Source organism: Neltuma alba, unplaced genomic scaffold (assembly GCF_004799145.2).
Source record: "Neltuma alba isolate B1F8T4 unplaced genomic scaffold, ASM479914v2 tig00010296_pilon, whole genome shotgun sequence".
Taxonomy (NCBI): Eukaryota; Viridiplantae; Streptophyta; class Magnoliopsida; order Fabales; family Fabaceae; genus Neltuma; species Neltuma alba.
In genome coordinates, this window is record NW_021635213.1 from 16,819 (window position 1) to 34,398 (window position 17,580).

The following is a 17,580-nucleotide window of genomic DNA, read 5'->3' on the forward strand; positions in this document are numbered from 1 at the left end:
TTTCGAAATTTAAGGACCCAATCTGGGATTTAGTATATTCCAAAAGCTTTTTCTGGGATTTTCCCATTTTTAAATTGAACTTGCTAAAATTTTTCCTTCCCTCACCCTTCCTCATACCGAACGTACGACACTCAAAAGGAGATGGGGAGATTACGCCAAAACAACCTGGATTGACTGATCGAACTGGTCAAATTTATCATGCTTGAACTGAATTCAAACTCCAAATATACAAGAGATCACATCATAAATTTTAGAACAACATGGAAATCCCGTGACTCGTATCACAGAATGGTTGCATCGCCAAAGCATATATCATAAAGCGATTAAAATGGCCTCATCGGAATCGTATCTTAGGACGTTTCAGCAAGATCTTTGTTTTGTGATAATCCCAAACAATTTGTTTTTGGGACCAAGTCAAAAAAATACGTGAGAAAATTATTAAATTTTACGACTGAAATTAAGGGTACGTTTGGATGATAGGATAGATGAATCAATTTTAAATTCTGAATCATAATTTAATGGCATTCAAATTTTGGTTCTATATAGTCAGTTATCCTGCCAGAAAACCTTCCAAAAGATTGTACTACTACACAGTAACTTGACTGAGGTATAGCTTGAAGTGAAAAATATACTAACAAAGATTAACATAAGAAGTTAAAATTTACACCAGAGTAAATTGAAAAATTAATCCTATGCTGGTACATACGGTGGACACTAGTAAAAAATTAGCCAGCAATCACTCTTAAGAAACTAAAAGCACAGGTGCCTATCTCTGACTAACCTACAGAGTGACTGGCTGGCTGGCTGTATTCTTAACCATCATGAAGGTGTATTAATTGACAGAAAACTACTTTACAAAAGTATATATAGACAAGATAAAATGACGCAAGCGGGACAGAATATAATTGCAAATCAATGCTCATGCTTAACTCTTGCCTTCAATATCCCAGGGAGAGGCGGCGAGGTTGGAGTTCTGACCGTTTGGTTTGACACTGAAGGAGTGACCTGCGCCTGAGCCTGACATGCTAGAACCTTCACCCCCGTCCACAAGATTCTGCGTCATATTATCACTCTGCGATCTCTCACAAAATTTCATTGCCTTGAGGACATAGTTGTCATCATGCAGCTCAAACGGAGTGCTGTAGATGGAGAGGAGAAAGTATGCACAGATTAAAAGAAAAGATTTTGGAAAGTTTAGATATAGAAGACAAAAGCAGCTGGCTGGCGCACTTCTCAGCAGAAAAGCTTTGTCCATCGATGGTGTAATTGACATATGATGTTTCTCTTGATGGAAATTAGTAAATTTATAAAGATACGCTTACTAGAGTTAGTTTTTGTAAAGCTTCCATTTTCAGGTATTTATGTGAAGCCGAGATGTATGATTTGTCCAGCTGTTCAAAGGGTAATTTGAGGCATAAAGCTCATTGGTTTTGGGCAGCACAAGGAGCGTAAAGTCCTTTGGCATTGTGCTTAGTTTGCAGGCTTCTGGTGCCTCTGGTTAGAAGGGAATGCAGAGTTTTTAGATTTATCCCTACTTACTCGTAGGTTTCAGCAAATGGTTATTTCAGAGTGCCCCTTGCCAATTTTCACCAAGGAAAGCAAGAGCTCTTACAGCTAATTGTCTTTAGGCTTGTACAGTTGTACTCACGAACTTGGGAGGATTACCAGGAGAAAGATAAAACCACCAATGCTTTCAAGAACAACATTGGGTACCCAAGAAGCTTTCTCGCCTATTGAAATCAAAATGTACAAGCTGCATATCTTCTGATATTTCCACTTCAACAGTTGCATGTGGACGAGCCTACAGTTTCAAGAAATTAGGAAAAACAATTGTCAGAAAGACTACAAAGAGATAATTCCAGAGCCATGCACTATTATTATGTAAATTATCTAATTTTCTAATTTAAAGTTTCTTCCTTTTAAAATCTGCTTGTAATATGTAAGTGATGAGGGAAGAGAGACAGCAGAGGGGAGGGGGAGAGGAGATGAAGACATATGGAGAACAGAGAAACATAGAGGGAGGGAGGAAGAAACACAACTCAATCCATTACTCTAAAAATCCTTGATTACAAACTAACCCAGCACATTTTTACAACATAATAGCATTAACCCTCACTTCCTAACTAATTCATATTTTCCAGTTTATTACATAACATTGCCCTTTAATTAAATTATAACAAGCTGCACTCTCCTAAGCTTGAAAACTATGATTCCTGCCATGATCCACAACATAGAATTGTGAAAATATAATCCCAAACAGATGGTCTTAGAGTTCAGTGAACTAAAAGTGCTAGCTGATATAGTTCTGGCAAATAAAATACTTTACAGTGAATATGACGAGAGTAGACCCACAATTTGCATATACTTGATCATTCCCCAGAAAAAAAGAAAGTCCAAAAAAAAATTTAACAAGATCTGGTTAGACTCAAAACTTAGCATGTTGGGTTAGCTTAATTATTTGACCGGAGTACTCAAACTGATGACCCATCTTATTAAATACTCCTTCGGTTATTAATATAAAGTTTAATTATTAAGTTGATTTTGATCCTAAATATAAGACATATTTCTCAAATTTATCAATTTTTTTAAATTACCCCTATGAATACTCCCTCAACCATAATCAAGTAGAAGAGAGAGGGGAGATATTAAAAAAGATGATTATAGTGTTTTAGGAAAAATATGTCATATTTCTTATAATTAACTAACTTATCTAACTTCTTTAATCTAATCAAATTAGTTAAATACGTTTTATATTAAGAATCAGAGAAAAATAATTTATGATACATATATATATCACAATTCTCATTTGTGACCTGGAATAATAGTAAATGCTGATTTGATAACAAAATTATATATGTATATCCACGATAAATAAGGGATGGTAAATAAAAAGAGAATCAATATTTTGAATTTCTAAAACAACAATTAAAAATATTTTGAATTTCTTTTTAGTTATCCTGAATTCGATAAATGATAATTACAGAAATAATTAGGGAACATTAGAGATTACTAGAGCCGGGAATATGGGTTGGGACCCGCGAGCCAGCCCGCCAACCTACCATAAAAGAGCGGGTTATGGTTGGCATTTTGCCAGCCGCCAAAATGCGGGCTGCTCTAGTCCGAACCGCATAACCCACAGGTTGTGGTGGGCTAGCCAGCGGGTTGGCGGGTTGGCCCGCCTAACCCGCCACCTGTTTTTTAAAAAAAAAAATTTCACATAAATAATATATTATTATATTTGAAATTTTTCTTCTCTCATTTACATCTCAATTTTCATGTTACATAATACATATGTAAACAACAAATATTTTTTTAAAATAAGCATACCATATTTGTAGCAAAAATTTAATAACGACAATCAAATACAAGATAATATTTATTACAGAGAAAAAGTATTTTAGAAAAATATGGTGAATGAACTTTAAAAAAGGTTAGATAAATACACTTCTAATTTATTAAGAGATAGTGTTTTGTATCAAACATGAAATTTGTATAAAAAAATTATAAAATTTATCACTTGATAAGTTGATGTTGAATGTTAGTCATGTAAAATATTTGTAATATATTGTTTTATATTTATATTAACTATTTTAAATGCGGTTAAATATAATTTATACTTGTGATTACTTTTGAATTTTTGGATCACCATTTATTAGTTTAAAAAATTAAATAAAAATAAGATTTAAAAATTGAGAATTAAAAAAAAAAAGATGGCGAGCTGGCGGGTTGGCCCGCCAACTCGCTGTGACGGGTTAGGGTTGGGACTTTTCCAACCCGCCAAAATGCGGGCTGCTCCAGCCCTAGAGCCAGGAATATGGGTTGGGGCCCACGGGCTAGCCCGCCAACCCATTATAAAAGAGCGGGTTAGGGTTGGTATTTTGCCAACCCGCCAAAATGCGGGCTGCTCTAGCCCGCACCGCATAACCCGTGGGTTGTGGCGGGCTAGCCTGCAGGTTGACAGGTTGGCCCGCCTAACCTGCCACCTTTTTTTTTTTTAATTTTTAATTTTTTATATAAATAATATATTATTATATTTGAAATTTTTCTTCTCTCATTTACATCTCAATTTTCATGTTACATAATACATATGTAAACAACAAATATTTTTTAAAAATAAGCATATCATATTTGTAGCAAAATTTAATAACTACAATCAAATATAAAATAATATTTATTGCAGAAAAAAGGTATTTTAGAAAAATATGGTGAATGAACTTTAAAAAAAGTTAGATAAATGCACTTCTAATTTATTACTCCCTCCGTTCCTTATTATAAGAGACATTTGATGCTTATGGTATGTTCCCATATATAAGAGACACTTAAAAGTTGTCTCTATTTTTTTGTATTGATGTCCTATTTTACCCCTATTTATTTTGTCTCCAATTCATACTCTCTCTCCCTCCCACTTCTCTTTCTTTTAATAATTTAATTATTCTCTCTCATACTCTCTCTCCTTATTAATAGGGGTATTGTTGGAAAATTCATTATACTTTTTACATATTAATTGTGCTCAACTAATTTTAACTGTTTCTTTTATCAACATAATTTGGTTATTTGTCTTTTATAATAAGAAACGGAGGGAGTAAGAGATAGTGTTTTGTATCAAACATGACATTTGTATAAAAAAATTATGAAATTTATCACTTGATAAGTTGATGTTGAATGTTAGTCATGTAAAATATTTGTAATATATTGTTTTATATTTATATTAACTATTTTAAATGTAGTTAAATATAATTTATACTTATGATTACTGTTGAAATTTTGGATCACCATTTATTAGTTTAAAAAATTAAATAAAAATAAGATTTAAAAATTGAGAATTAAAAGAAAAAAAAGAGCCCGCCAGCCCGCTGTGGCGGGTTAGGGTTGAGACTTTTCCAACCCGCCAAAATGCGGGCTGCTTCAGCCAGCACCGCATAACCCGCGGGTTGTGGCGAGCTGGCTCGCAACCCGCGGGTTAGCCCGTATTCCCAGCTATATCCAGCCCGCACCACATAACCCGTGGGTTGTGGCGGGCTGGCCTGTATTCCTAGCTATAGAGATCACAAAGTATATCTAAGACTATAATTAGAAAAATATTATTAAATCTTAAAATATTTGATTCAAAGTGGTATAAAAAGCTTGATAACTTTAATAATAAAAAAAAATTTAGCCCAGTAGCATATAACTTAATGCTGTCCCTATCATAATAATCCTGTAGATTAAATTTAATTTGTCAACGTGAATTTGTTCAAATATTTATATTAACTGCCGTTCAAACACTTAAATCCTGCCCCTACCATAATAAATATTTGATTCAAAGATTTCAAATATATTAAAAAGTGTGAAGGTGGAGACTTTTAAAAAAGTATTATTTTTTAATTATAAATTGACATTTTAGTCTTTTAATAACATTAAAAATAATTCTTAACGAGGCTTCATATTCTTATAAAGAATTTGTTAAGAATGTATGTCTTGATTTAAATTTTAGTATTTTAATTAGATTTACTTAGGATTTTCGTATTATTTATTGTTTTTAATGTTTATTTTTTGTTATTCTTGATATATCATATTTATATCACTGTCTACGTATCATGTTATTTTAACATTATCGGATATCTTATTCTATTATTAATATTTCTATATTATTAATACTCCCTCCGTTCCTTATTATAAGAGACAGATAACTAAATTACGTTGATCAAAAAAATAGTTAAAATTAGTTGAGCGCAATTAATATGTAAAAAGTATAATGAATTTTCCAACAATACCCCTATTAATAAGGAGAGAGTATAAGAGAGAATAATTAAATTATTAAAAGAAAGAGAAGTGGGAGGGAGAGAGAGTATGAATTGGAGACAAAATAAATAGGGGTAAAATAGGACATCAATACAAAAAAATAGAGACAACTTTTAAGTGTCTCTTATATATGAGAACATACTATAAGCATCAAATGTCTCTTATAATAAGGAACAGAGGGAATACTATTTAGGTATTCAGGTATTAGTGTGTGTGTTTTTTTCTCCTAATGACATGCTCAACTGGGGAAAATTGCTGGTAAAAGGAAAAAAAAAAGAGGGAAAACTGGGAGGGAAATAAAATATCACTTGATGTTTTCTAATACTACCTCCGGTCCTTAATATAAGATCTCGTTTGACTTTTATTTTGGTTCTAAATATAAATCCTTTTTGTCTCTAATATTTATATATTTTTTAAAATAATTTTTCTAATAAATAACTAATTTAACTTATTTTCTTAATCTTTTTAAATTAGTCAATTATCTGTAATAATTAGGACTGGAGGTAGTATTTTATGTTTTAATATTTTCTTTCATTTGAGCCGCTTCATTGTGAATGTCTCCAGCTCCAAGGCCTAACTCTTACTCTGTCTCTCCCTACTCCCTAGCATCTCCGTCTCCGTCTCCGTCTCGCAAGTTTGCCGCTCTCGGCAAAGCAAGTCAGCAATTGGCCAAATCTTAGCCTTCGTGTCGCAAAGTCTCTCTCAGTCCGTGTGTCTCCATCTAGTGAAGTCTCTCGTGTTGCTTCTCACTGCTCGCGACCTCCCTCAGACCCTTAGGTTCTGTTTGGTTAGAGGGTTTTTGAGGGGAGGGAAAGAGATAAGTGTGGTTGGTTGGAAAAAAGAGAGGGGAGAAGAAGGAAAAAATTTGTCTTTTAGTACTCTCCTCCCCTTCCCATACTCCCCTCCAAATTTAAAGTTTTTTAGAGGAAAGAGAAATACTATGTCTAACATTGATCAAACTATTCATACTGACTTTTCAATATTTCAAGCTTATCCATCTTATTAAAAATCTTTTTTCACTTCTTTCTCTTTTTAGACACTAATAATATTTGATAATTATAATATTATAATATATAGATATTATATATATTAATATAAATATCATAACATGTGTGTATTATAATTATATATCATAGCGTGTGTATTATAATCTCAGATAACATGCATATATATTAATATATACATATCATAATGTGCGTGTTATAATTACATAATATATACATATCATATATATTAATACATATATTTATAAAATTAATGAGATAGAATATTAAATTTTTTATCATATTTTCTAATTTTTTTTGTTTTATCATTTTTTTATCACATGCAAGTGAGGTAATTAGTTTTTTTTGAAATTGATAAATTAAGAAATAATAAATATTGTAATAAAAAAAATCAGTCTAAATACAGTCTAAATATAGAGATAAGAATATATTTGTCAACTTATAATTACCCTCCTTTCTCTTCTGTTATGAACCAAACAAGAAATCTCCCCTTCCTTCTCTTCTTTTCCAACCAAATAAAACCATGACCTCCCTTTCTCTTCCCTTCGCTTCTTTTAATTAACCTCCCCTCCCTTCCCTTCCATTGAACCAAACAAAGCCTTAGTCTGCCTCTGTTCTCGCCAAATCGCTATCATCTATTAGGACTCAGGTATATGTGTGTGATTATTTCTCTCTGTGATTCCTGCATTTAGAGTAAGATTTGGTTTGATGGGCTTATTTTGATTATATTGTTCTGCTTATTTTTGATGAAGTACTTCGTTTAGCCATGGCTTAAGATAATTATTCCTGTGTGCTTGGATTTGTTTCGTGGGAAAACATAGTTCTTATTAGATTGTTCTTTTCAGTTTATTTTGCTTGTTGTTGATGATATTCTGTATAACACATTGGAAACTACTTCGTTGGTTACTCCATTTTAAGTGGATAGTTTAATTTTATTTCAGTTGGTTTGAACCGCAGCACTGATCCAGCAAGTAAAAAAACCACACACACACAACTGAGCAGCAAATATAGCATAATACCAGCAAAATTGACACAACAGCAATGAAGGAGGTTGGTTTAAATTCAATTCAGTCACTTCCTCTGACTTAATCACAGAGTATAAGGACACTAGAAAATCATCACATGATATGAAGAAACAGAGTCGAAGACAGCGACATGGATAAAAGATAACGGACGCACCAAAAAAACTGCACAAAACGATGAATGTTGGAGCAGGAGAGCGGCAGGGGAGCACTCAATTAGGGTTGCAAAGCTTTCTTTCAGAGTAATAAAAAGATGGATTTAATAATAACTAATTTTTAAAAAAATTTGATTTAGAAAATTAATTGACAAATAGTTCCTCTGATGATAGGTTGTACCCAAAAAAAATATATATATCCATAAGGGATTTTTTTTGTTTTTTTAACCAAACAAAGTACGAAGACCAAACCACAAGGTTGTCATTGAGATTTTCTCGTTTCCCTCCTTACGCTATGTTTGGTACGGGGTTTTTAGAGGGGAGGGGAGGGAAGTTGCTCCCCTCCCCTTGTTTGGCTGGTATAATTTTTTAGGAGGGGAGGGGAGGAGCTCCCCTCCCCTCATTTGGTTAAGATGTTTTTTAAAGAGGGGAGGGGTTTTTCTCCCCTCCCCTTCCCTTCTAGCCTCCCCTCTAAAAGTGGGGTTTTTTGGAGGGGAGGTGAGAGATGATATTTTAATTCCTTATATGCCCTTTCGATTTGTTAACCTCTAATCAATCATAAACATTTTTACATAATAGAGTTCTTTTGAGCATCTAATAAGAGGTTATTAAGATAATTATCTCCAAAATTAGTGAGCATTTGTAAACTTTTTTTCTCTTCTTCTAATTCTAAGAGGCCGTTGGTATTTTCTTTCACCTTCAAGGTCTTTTCTCTGATTGAAATCTATCACTTGTGACTTTTTGTCTTGATATTCTATAAGTGTGTGACTGTATCTTGTAAATCAAAATTAGTGAATTGTATTATATATATATATATAGTTATATCTTAACAAAATAAAAAGTGAGAAAATTCATTTAAATTTTATGAGGCTAAAATAGTCAATTTTTTTTTAGAACAAAATAAGGTATTATTAAAATTGCTCCCTCCCCTCCCCTCCAATCAATCCAAACAGGAGATCATTAAAATCCTCCCTCCCCTCCCCCTCCCTCCCCTCCCCTTTGTAGCTACCCTCCCCTTTCCTCCCCTCCCCTTCCCTTGATTAAAATCCCTCCCCTCCCCTTCCCTCCGTCGAGCCAAACATAGCGTTAAAGTTTATTTGGTTGGAGGGGAGGGGAGGGAAAATGAGCCCCTTTACTTATTTGGTTAAAAATTTTGGAGGGGTCCTCCCCTCCCTCCCCCATTTTAGCTCCCTTCTAAATTGGTGATTTTTGGAGAAGAGTCAAATTTTTGAACTATTATACCCTTATAGTTTTTTTAATATTTCACTTCTACCCATAAGATATATTATTATAATATTCATTTCAAATAAAAAATATATTATCCTAAATAAAAAATAAAAAATAAATACATTATTATAATTAAAAATATATTATAAAAAATTATTTAAATAAAAAATTATAATATTATAAAATTAATTTTTTTATAAATATATTATTTATTAAATATATTTAAAGCTGGAAAAAAAAGATAGCCTAAAGAGAATAAAATTTCATTTTTCTTAGAGCATATAAATTTGTTAATTTGATTATTTTAAATATATTATTATATTAATTGGAATAAAAAATTACTGTACCAATTTTTTAATACACATATTAACATGATAAGACTAAATTTTTATTAAATTATATAATTTAAATTAAGATGCAAATTAATTTATATAATATCCAATAAAAAACATAAACTAATATGTAAGGGTAAAATGGTAAATTGATTATTACTATCCCTCCCCTCCTCTCCTTGAACCAAACAAGGGACCATTAAATATCCTCCCCTCCCTTCTTTTTTAATCAAACCAAATAAAGTGAGGATAAAACCTCTCCTCCCCTTCCTAAAGCCCAAAAAACGGGCCAAACCCATCGGGCCGGCCCGTTTTGGCTCTGAAATTATAAGGGCCGAGCTTGATATTTTTCTCTTAAAATGGAAAATAAGCCCTAGAGGGTCGAGGGCTTAAAGGGCCGGTCCTGGAGGGCCGCGGGCTAGCCCTTTTAAGCCCCTTTATATTTTTTTATATAATTTTAATGTTATTAATTTTTTACATTGTTAATAATATTTCAAATATTTAGTTATTATTATCATTTTAAAATTAAATTTAGTTTTAGACAATAATTTATCCAATTAAATTTTTAAAAAATGGGTTAATTTGGAATTTAATAATGATTTGATTTATATTATATGCGTTGATATTTTTAAACTATATATATATTTGATAATAGAATATTTTTATACTTATATAACTTGTGATTTTATAATTTAAATTAGAAATTCATGAGTTTCAACAATAATATTTCTCACATTAAAGTAAAATAATAGTTAGATTGCAAAATTTAAAAATAAAATTTTTATAAAGAAGAAAAACTTGATATTTTTGTTACGAAAGAAAAGCATATTTATGAAGAAAAGTAATTAATTATAGTGATGATGAAGTTTCAAAAGATTAATGATAATGTTTATTTATTGCATAATTGCAATATAGATAAAACTTTTAGATATTGTTATCTTGTTAATGAATGTTTTAGATGTTCTTAGATGTTGATGAATATTTATATATGATGATATTTTATATTTGTGACTTAATTTTATTCATATTTATGTCTTTTATTAATAATTTCATTGGTCTATTTTTATATTTTTATAAAAAATATGATAAATATAAAAAATAGTATTTTTTCTTAAATGGGCCAAAAGCCCGGGAGCCGGTCCTAACCCTGTAGCTTAAAGGCTGGGCCTAGTAAATTAAAATATTTTTAAAATTTCAGCCCTAGAGGGCCGGCCCTTTTAAGCCCGCCAGCCCTGAAGGGCCGGCTCTAATTCCCAACTCTACCCCTTCCCTACCCCTCCTTCTCCTACCCTTCCCTCAAACCAAACATGCCCTTGTCAGAGAGGGGGCCCTTGGGGAGCAGGGCTTATCTTATATTTCTTTTGTGTGTCTCGTTCCCACATTCATCGTCTCAATGCCCAGCCTTTCTCTCGTCTCTCACAGGGCTCACACCCTTGCACTCTCTTATAACCCAGGTTTTGTGCAGTTTTTTTTTTTTGGGTCCATTTTTTTTAATCCCCGTTGCTATCCCTGCCTCTGTTTCTTCATATCATGTGATGATTATCTAGTGTCCTTATATTCTGTGATTAAGTCAGAGGAAGTGACTGAATTGAATTTAAACCAACCTCCCTCATTGCTGTTGTGTCAATTTTGCTGGTATTATGATATATTTGCTGCTCAGTTTTGTGTGTGTGTGTTTTCATTTAGTTGCTGGGTCAGTTCTGCACATACATGTTTTTGTTGTGGTTCAAACCATTTAGATTGAGGTTTCTACATACTGTTGCGCAGCATCAAGTAACCGGAATACGCGGCACACTACGCAATTATTGCTGTTTGGGACGAGTATGGATTTCAATGCCACTGGAGATCCTACAGACAAGCTCAAGGGTGTCCAAATTTCATCCCTTGATGATGATGATGATGATGAAGAGGTCCTTGTTGACAAGACCCTATTACTTTAGGTTTCTTTGAGAAACCTAAAAATAAATGGTCGCTTCAACGGCAATATTTTCCAGCAAAGCTGGAGGTGCCCCGGTAATCACATAACTTAATCAAATTCTCTTATGCGTCTGTATGTATATTGTGGGAATAAGTATAAGAAGAAGCTATTCAAGCCTCGTATATTTTGAAAAACAAATAAAAGTTTTTGCTAGGGAAACACTAATTTGTGATTTGACGGTTTTATCTGTTTATAAATAGGCCTGGCTTGACCCAGTGCATATACCACCGGGAAGGTCATGTATGTGTGACGTATGTGGAGAGCCTTTACAATTTCTCCTTCAGGTAGGATTCGTTTCGAAATTGTAGTTTTGTGAAGTTTGTCTTTCTCGTAAGTTTATGCCTTTCTTGGGCAATTTTCCTCAGCATTGTTTATTTGGTCGCCCATATTTATTACCAAGTGTGGTGAAATGTATCCTGACTCTTGGAATTATCTGGAAATTGTTCTTACATCTTCCTTAGTATGTGTCTATTTGTCTGAGTTTTGCTAGTGGATGATATTTTTCTTTAATCTTTGAACTACAAGGTTTATGCGCCAACTGAAAAGGAAAGTACATTTCACCCGGTGTTATTTATTTTTATGTGCCCTTCAATGAAATGTCTTCTTCGGGATCAGCATGAGCAATGGAAACGCCATCCAGATAAGCCATCTAGAAGGTACTGCTAACTATTCTTAATCTCTCTCTCTCTCTTTCTCTGTTTTTTTTCACTTCTTTGATCAATTTTTGTTATATAAGGGACAAATTCTCCTTTTCACTTCGTTTTCCTGTTGATTAGTTCTAATTATGCTATGCACTCTGCAGTGTGAAGGTTTTCCGTTGCCAGTTACCTCGTGATAATCCATTTTACTCTAGTGAACGTCCAAAATATGATGGGAGTGACAAACCTGTTGGCATTGGAGGTTAGTTTTACTCAGCTTCTTTGTCCCCCCCCCCCCTCCCCTTAGGGGAAAAATCTATTTCTTTCTGCTAGAGTACCCTCAAAACATTCTTACAAAAATTTTATTTTGAGAATTCGTGCGAGTTTTAACTTCTTTTTTCTACACACATGGAAGCGAAATTGGCTACCTTTTAAAAACAGGAGAAAGTGATTTTTTGCATTTATGAATGTTTTGGCGGGGATTGAGAATAAATTCATAACTATGAAGAGTTACCGTGTTATATGATGTGGAATTGATAATTTGTTATGGCAGGGTGATTGAATGCTCCTTTGGCGCTGTACTTGTTGTGTTTCTTAGTTTATGTTGAACTATAAACGGTATTTTCCCTAACTGCATGCTGATGGGGCAAGTCATTGAAAGAATCCAGCGGGAATTTAAAAGACTTGATGATTCACATGCTAATTCCCATCTTTCTTTCTGCTTAATGTTACATTTCAACCTCAATGAAGTCAAAATTATTAGCCTGAATGAGTTGCTTACTACTTTGCTGTCTTTGGTGCTGCAACTTCTGCTTGCATTTTTCTAAACTAAGTATGTAATGACGATCTGTGTTAGCAACATTCATCTATATATTTATGATCGGATTAACTCCTACTAATGCCTCTAGAAGTGATTGGAATAAATGAACGCACAATATGTTGAGGAGCTTCTTTTTGCCTTAAGACTTGATTTTTTTTTTATTTTTCGCACTTTGAACTTTTAGCTGCTCTATGCGATTGGTGGCTTACATGGAAAGGAGATAAACTCTGCAGTAGTTGTAGACAAGTGCGGTATTGCTCTGAGAAGCACCGGCTAATTATGCTGCTTAAATTTCTTTAGTTCTCTGTTTATAAATTTGATTACTAAAAAACTCATTTTCTCATTCAACTTTCAGGTCAGCCATTGGCGCTCTGGTCATAAAATTGCTTGCCCGCAGATGAAAATTTCTTCTCAAACAGCTGCATCTGGACCAAACAATTGCAGAACCATTTCAGTGGAGTCTAAGAAAGGGTGGTGGTCTAAAGCTTGTGAGAGTATTACTGGGCATAAATGATTGTTAAGAATGAAAACTGTGTTGGCATCTTTGAAAAATCATGGCATGAAGAAACTAGTTATAAAGATGATCACCATAAGGTATAAAATTGTTATAAACTATTAAAAGAAAACCAAGTTGTACAATGTTCATCGAAAAAAGAAAAAAAGTTGTACAAGAATTCATTATAGAGGGCCCTTGTCAAAAGGCATTTTTGTGATATTTTTGCATTGTTGCAAGTTCATCTCAGAATCGTTCTTTACGATGCAGATGCAAGCAACACTCTGTGGCCCGAATTTGAGATCATTATTGAAGACGAAAGTGATAACAATAACCCTGACATTTCTGAAAGCAATGCTTTAACTAGTTCTTTGATATCAAAGAACAGAATTGATGACACAATGAATTCCATATTTGGAGAACTTTCAGGTATTGTCTCAAATTCACCTGTCATTGATGGCAATAGTTTATGTGCAGCTATGTTGTTTGCTAAGTTTTTTTTTTTTTTGGGGGGGGGGGCTGTAAAGAGGGTGATGATGACAAAAAGAATTGGGTCTGCTTCCGGGAGCGTATTAGTTCAGCCCCTGAACAAATATTGAGGTGATTATTGTTTGACTGGTTGAGATTCTGTTGGATAATTGTGCTTCCAGCACCGCAGAAGTGTCTGGCAAACAGGTTATACTGTGTCTTGGTGTGATCGATAAGCCTGAAAAAGAGATTTTTTTTCTTTTTTTTCTTTTTTTTTTTTTAATTTTTACCTGACTGGTCTATCCTAGCATGTATGATGCTTACATTGTGAACAGAGTGATGGTTGTGACTATGCTGCAATACATTATCTGACTATTATTCACATGAATGTTCGGCTCACTGTGTTAGAAACTTGGATTACCCAATTTAAAATGTCTCCACTTGTCAATACCGTATGTAGTGGCAATAAAAGATGTGATGACAAACATGGATGTGTTTTATCCATCTTAGAAAAATTTGGCGAGTCTTGCCCCTTTTCATTGTAATACCCTTTTTTATTGCATTTTTAATAGCTTATTTATTCTGGCGACAACAGGTATTATCGAAATACTAATGCAAGACCCATATGGCCTGTTTCAAGCGGTCGACCGTCTAAAGCTGATATCCCTAAATGCAATTACTGTGGTGGTTCAATGTGTTGTGAGTTTCGGTAAGATTTTTGAGGATTCATTGATAGAAAGTCAATGAATATAGTCCTTAGGTCCTTATTTGATCAACTTAGATAGATCAAGAGAGTTAAATAAATTAGTTAATTAAAACAAATATGATTTAATCTTCCTTATAATATCCTGGAGGTATATTATATTATATATCAAGTAAATTAGTTTGGAGAAAAATAATAAATATAAAAAAAAAAGTAGATTGAGGCTTTATATGTAAGACCAAAATTAACTCTTAAATTAGCTCCTATATTGAGGACCGGAGAAGTACTATTTGTTATTCTTGTTCTAGTAGTTACTGATTTAAAAATGTCGTTGGTGCCAGATTCTGCCACAGCTACTCTATTGCTTAGGTGTCGACAATGAAGTGGACTATAGATTGGGCATCAATTGTGGTGTACACGTGTGAAGCATCTTGTGACTCAGATGTGGCTTACAAAGAAGAATATGCTTGGGTTCAACTTTACCAACCTTCCACCGCCTGACCTCGCTGTTGAAATATCTATTTTTCCATTTTTTTTAATAGAGGAAGTATGAGATAGAAATATAGTAATGTAGCATCAAAAGAAAATTTTGTATTATAATAGGATATTGATTTTGTTATTGAGAATATTCAATTTTGGTTCATATTTATTCCGATAATCACTGCTCATGATAACATTGGTTTGAAGTTCTCTACAGCTTATATCTATTTTGAATCCCATTTGGTTTACTGTAAAGGTGGGGTAATCATGTGAGGATAATTATGCTTAAAATAGCAGCTTTAGATTATATGTGCTCAGGTAGAAAGGGAATTTTTTAGATGATTTTTGTCAGTTAATCTTGTAATTAGAATACAGTTGGCTAAAATATATTATTTCCGGTTGTTAATATAAGATTCAGTTGATTAAGATAGTTAATAAATTACAAATATATATTTATTTATTGTTTTTATAATAATTTTTATAAATGTATATATAATCTCATGATACATATAAATATATTATATTAAAGAGATAATGTAATATATATATTATAATTAAATAATTTAGTTATTTTTTTAATTTTTTTAAATTAGTTATTTAGATCTTATATTAAGGGTTAAATGAAGTATTAGTTGATCATATGACAGCATTTGCAGAGTCAAAGCATGGATATAGAAAGAATCAAAGAAAGCTGTGTTTTGTATGCTAAGGCAATGGATATGTTAAAATGTTTATACTATATTATTTATACACTTGTAATTTCTTTTTTTTGGGGCACCGAATTATATACATGGAATTTATTTCATACTTTACGTAGATATTATTTTTCAGCTACCTTGTACATAGGGAAAATGACATATAAAGAAGTTTGAAAATATGAAATCCCAATTTGGGAAGCTAAGAAAATATAATGACAGAGAGAGAAGTTTTTTCCAAATTAGAATTTTGAAATTTAGTGAAATGATAAAAATACTCTTTGTTTTTTTTAAAAAAAAAAAAACTCAACCCCTCACTAGTGGTCGGCGGCCGGCAGCCGCCACCGGGCACCTGCCATCAGTGTGGTGGCTGCCGATGGAATTTGTTTGTAATAGTTTTTTTTTTTCATGGGAGAACATTGCAAGAAATGGTGGGGGGTGGGATTTGATCCCACAACCCCTTGGCCATTTGGACCAACAAAAAAAAAAAACCATTGGGTCATGAAAGACTTCTTAATTTTATAATGCAAATAAAAATATAAGTTGACTCCAGCCTGTGACAACAATTTACCTGAGAATAACAAGTCTTAATTGAGAAAACAAGTCTAAATTTGATATTAACAAAGTAATTTTTTCTGATATATAAGAAGTAGCATGTACATTAATAAAAAAATGACTATAATTTATTTAAAAATGACACGTCTTTATTAAAAAATGACAAGTCTAAACTTGAGATTAACAATGTGTCTTTTCCTGATACATTACAAAAAATAGCATGTACATTAATTAAAAATGATCATAATTTATTTGAAAATAACAAGTCTTTAGTGGAAAATGACAACAATTTATTTGGGAATATACATGTTATTTCTTGTTATGTATCAGGAAAAGACATATTGTTAATCTCAAGTTTAGATTTGTCATTTTCTAGTAAAGACATGTCATTTTCAAATAAATTATGGTCATTTTTAATTAATGTACATGCTAGTTCTTGTTATGTATCAGGAAAAGACACATTGTTAATCTCACGTTTAAACTTGTCGTTTTCCAGTAAAGACATGTCATTTTCAAATAAATTGTCATTTTTAATTTATGTACATGCTACTTCTTGTTATATATCAGGAAAAGTTGCTTTGTTAATATCGAATTTAGACTTGTTATTTCTTGATTAAGACTTGTCATCCCTAGGTAAATTGTTGTCACGGGTTGGAGTCACAGTAAAAAAGTCAACTTATATTTTTATTTGCATTCTAAGGTTAAAAAGTCTTTGATGGTCCAATGGTTATCTACATTTTTGTTGGCCCAAATGGCCAAGAGGTTGTGGGATCAGATCCCACCCCCACCACTTCTTGCAATATTTTCCCATGTCAAAAAAAAAAAACTGTTACAAACAAACTCCACTGGCAGCCACCACACTAGTGGCCGGCATCCAGTTGCCAGCTGTGGCTGTCGGCCGCCGACCATAGATGAGGGGCTGAGTTTTTTTTTATAAAAAAAAACAAAGAGCATTTTTGTCATTTCACTGAATTTCAAAAAACAATTTTGGAAGGACTTCCCTCTCTATCATTACATATCCTTAACTTCTCAAATTGAAATTTCAGATATTCTACCTTCTTTATCTGTCATTTTCCATTATGCATATACGTGCGGTTTAAAATATTGTTCATTATAATATTGGCTTTTCTATTATAAAAGCAGGCACATGCACACGTCCGAGGTACATCATGCAACTCAAAGTAAGTTGATGTTATGAACAATGCAAATTTCTTGTTTAAATTATAAAT

The 17,580-nt window shown here is 32.7% G+C and overlaps 1 pseudogene; it reads left to right on the forward strand.

Moving 5' to 3' along the window:
• The first annotated feature begins 11,344 nt into the window (after positions 1 to 11,344).
• Positions 11,345 to 15,349, forward strand: LOC114755643 (programmed cell death protein 2-like; annotated as a pseudogene).
• The last annotated feature ends 2,231 nt before the right edge of the window (positions 15,350 to 17,580 follow it).